Source organism: Chlorocebus sabaeus, chromosome 26 (assembly GCF_047675955.1).
Source record: "Chlorocebus sabaeus isolate Y175 chromosome 26, mChlSab1.0.hap1, whole genome shotgun sequence".
Lineage (NCBI taxonomy): Eukaryota > Metazoa > Chordata > Mammalia > Primates > Cercopithecidae > Chlorocebus > Chlorocebus sabaeus.
The window spans coordinates 20,600,116-20,604,466 of record NC_132929.1 but is presented as its reverse complement, the minus strand read 5'-3'; positions in this window follow the sequence as shown (position 1 = coordinate 20,604,466).

Below are 4,351 nucleotides of genomic sequence, written 5' to 3'. Positions count from 1 at the left end.
TGGCTAACACGGTGAAACCCCGTCTCTACCAAAAATACAAAAAAATTAGCCGGGCGTGGTGGCAGGCGCCTGTAGTCCCAGCTACTCTGGAGGCTGAGGCAGGAGAATGGCGTGAACCTAGGAGGTGGAGCTTGCAGTGAGCCGAGATCGCGCCACTGCACTCCAGCCTAGGTGACAGAGCAAGATTCCGTCTCAAAAAAAAAAAAAAAAAAAAAATTAGTGATGCATGGTGGTGTGCGTCTGTAAGCCCAGCTACTTGGGATGCTGAAGCAGAAGGATCACTTGAGCCCAGGAGTTTGAGGCTGCAATGGCACAATGACAGAGCAAGATCCTATCTCAAAACAAGAAAGAAGAAAGAAAGAAAGAAAGAAAGAAAGAAAGAAAGAAAGAAAGAAAGAAAGAAAGAAAGAAAGAAAGAAAGAAAGGAAGAAAGGAAAGAAAGAAAGGAAAGAAAGAAAGGAAAGGAAGGAAAGAAAGGAAAGAAAGAAAGAAAGAAAGAAAGAAAGAAAGAAAGAAAGAAAGAAAGAAAGAAAGAAAGAAAGAAAGAAAGAAAGAAAGAAAGAAAGAAAGAAAGAAAGAAAGAAAGAAAGAAAGAAAGAAAGAAAGAAAGAAAGAAAGAAAGAAGGAAGGAAGGAAGGAAGGAAGGAAGGAAGGAAGGAAGGAAGGAAGGAAGGAAGGAAGGAAAATGTATGGAAGAGGCTGAGAAGTTCAACATTGAGGGGCTGTATCTGGTTTGCTTTGAGTGAGGGCCTTGTTCCGCACCATAACGTGGCTGAAGATATCAGAGAGGCATCATAACATGGCTAAAGATAAAGATTTAGAGGGGCACGAGAGAGAGCCAAACTGGCTTTTATAACAGACCCATTCTCTATTAATCCATTAATCCATTCATGAAGGAGCCCTAGTGACCCAGTTCCCTCTTAAAGGCCCTCCTTCTTAATACTGTTATACTGAAGATTAACTTTCTTTTCTTTGCTTCATTATTTTTTATTTTTTAATTTAATTTATTTTAGATAGATAGATAGATAGATAGATAGATAGATAATAGATGACAGACAGATACGAGGTCTCACTATATTGCCCAGACTGCTCTTGAACTCCTCCTGGGCTCAAACAATCTTCCCGCCTCAGCCTTCCAAGTAGCTGGGACTACAGGTGTGTGCTGCCACACCCAGCTAGTTTTTGTTTGTTTGTTTTCGTAGAGAGGAGGACTCACTATGTTGCCCAGGCTGGTCTCAAACTCCTGGGCTCACGCGATCCTCCAGTCTCCGCCTCCCAGAGTGCTGGGATTAGAAGTGTGAGGCACTGTGCCCAGTCAGGATTAAGTTTCAACATGAATTTCAGAAGGGACAAACATTCGAGCCATAATAAATGACGAGAAAACCGCTTCAACTATGCTGTGTCATTTAGTGGTAGCAAAAGTCCGCTCTGTTTTCAAAACAGTAAAAAGAGGAAGTGCCTGTAATCCCAGCACTTTGGGAGGCCAAGGCGAGCGGATCACAAGGTCAGGAGTTTGAGATCAGCCTGGCCAGCATGGTGAAACCCCATCTCTACTAAAAATAAAAATAAAAATAAAGTAGGCATGGTGGTGCACACCTGTAATCCCAGCTACTCGAGAGACTAAGCCAGGAGAATCACTTGAACCCAGGAAGCAGAGGTTGCAGTGAGCTGAGACCGTGCCACTGCACTCTAGCCTCGGTGATAGAGTGAGACTCTAAAAAAAAAAAAAAAAAGAGGAAGTGGTTCCTGTGGTCCATGGGGGAGGGGAAACCTGCACATCATTACAGGCTTCAGTTGGGCCTGTGTGTCTTACCAAAGACATAGATATCTCCTCAGTTTCTTAGACTTTTTAATCACCTATGTTGTGGAGGACCAAAGATATCTAATAATTGCATCCAACTAATGACAGGAGATATATAGAGTTTAGTGCATAGTAAGTGCTTAATATATGCGTGACTGTTATTTTAATTGTATTTATCAGTTTTTTTTCCCATTAGCCCTTCTTGTAACTCTCCAAAGTACCAAAATAATTTCTATGCACAAACTTTTTGATCAAAGTAATCAGAGACACTTTATTATTTATTTTAAGATATCTAGAACCCAAATGTTAACCTTCAACTTTTTTCTTATAGGTCTAGACTCCAGGGAAAGACAATGCCAATGTTTTCCCCCTAAAACTTTGATGGCTGCATCACAGACAAAATATTTTTTTTTTTATTATAGGAAGTGGCTGGGTGCGGTGGCTCTGTAATCCCAGCACTTTGAGAGGTCGAGACTGGAGGATCGCTTGAACCCAGGAGTTCAAGACCAGCCAGGGCAACATAGTGAGATGTCCCCCCCATCTCTACAAAAAAATACAAAAATAAAATTAGTCAGGAATGGGTGGTGCACACCTGTGGTCTCAGCTACTTAGGAGGCTGAGATGAGAGGATTGCTTGAGTCCAAGAGGCTGAGGCTGCAGTGAGCCAAGATTGTGCCACTGAACACAAGCCTGGGTGACAGGGTGATACCCTGTCTCAGAAAAGAAACAAAATGAAAAGAAAAGAAAAAAGAAAAGACCTTGAGTTTTGCTTCAAGGGTTTACAACACAAGAATGACAAGTAAAAAGCAACAGCCCAAAAATACTGTGAAAGTGGTTGTTGACAAAACTAGAAAAGACATGTCCATTTATGACATGTTTTCATTAGGGATCATGAAAAAAAGTAAGATATAAAAATTATTATTTAACAATAACCACTTTTTTAAAGGAGGATACAGTTAACCTTTGAACAACACAGGTTTGGGGTGCAAGGGTCCACTTTTTTTTTCCTTTTTGACAGGGACTTGCTTCATCACCCAGGCTGGAGTGTAGTGTCCTGATCTCTGCTCACTGCAGCCTCAACCTCCCAGGCTCAGGTGATGCAAGGGTCCACTTTTTTTTTTTGTTTTTTGGTTTTTTTGGTGACAAAGTCTTGCTCTGTCACCCAGGCTAGTGTGCAGTGACGCGATCTCCACTCACTGCAACCTCCCCCTCCTGGGTTCAAATGATTCTGCTGCCTCAGCCTCCCAAGTAGCCGGGATTACAGGTATGCACCACCACATCCAGCTAATTTTTGTATTTTTAGTAGAGATGGGGTTTCACCGTGTTAGCCAGGCTGGTCTCGAACTCCCAACCTTAGATGATCTGCTTGCCTCGGCCTCCCAAAGTTTTGGGATTACAGGTGTGAGCCACTGCACCTGGCCAAGAGTTCACTTTTATGTGGATTTTCTTTTGCCTCTGCTTCCCCTGAGACAATAAGACCAACCCTTTCTCTTCCTCCTCCTCCTTGGCCTATTCAACATGAAGATGATGAGAATAAAGATCTTTATGATGATGCACTGCCACTTAATGAATAATAAATACATTTTCTCTTCCTTATGATTTTCTTAATAACATTTGCTTTTCTCTAGCTTACTTTATTGTCAGAATACAGTATATTTAGTATATATAACATATAAAATATGTGTTGACTGTTTATGTTATCGATAGGGCTTCCAGTCAGCAGTAGGCTATTAGCAGTTATGTTTTTGAGGAGTTAAAGGTTATACTTGAATTTTGACAGCATCGGGGGTTGCCACCTCAAACTCCGTATTGTTCAAGAGTTGAATATATAAGGAAATGTAAGGATACCTATTTGACAAAGGTTAATTAATAATAACAATTTTTTAAAATTTAAATAACCATAATATAAAGTGGGGAGTTATATATACACACTGAAAGCCACCTCTATAAAGTAGAATATAGTAGGGTCCAAAAGATAGTAATTTCCATGTTATAAGTGATTACAGGGGTGTACAAAATTTTTTCTTTCTTTCTTTCTTTTTACTTTTTATTTTTTATTGAGACATAGTCTCACTCTGTCACCCAGGCTGGAGTGCAGTAGTGCCATCTCTGCTCACTGCAACCTCCACCTCCCGGGTTCAAGCAATTCTCCTGTGCCTCAGCCTCCCGAGTAGCTGGAATTACAGGCACCCACCACCATGCCTGGCTAATTTTTGTAATATTAGTAGAGACAGGGTTTTGCCACATTGGCCAGGCTGGTCTGAAACTCCTGTCCTCAAGTGACCACCTACCTCAGCCTCCCAAAGTGCTGGGATTACAGGCGTGAGCCACCACACCGCACCTAGTATGTTTTTTTAAAGGGGCTTCTTACATATATTTTCTAGAAAGTAATTCTTGTTTCAGCAACATAGTATGGGTATTCCTCCATATCAGTATGTAAGATCTACTTCTTTATTACTGGCGTTGGGACTTTTCCGTTTAATTTGCATTGCACAATTATATTTAATAAGGTTAATTAAACTTCCAGTATTCCTCCTCTTTGCTTGCTCT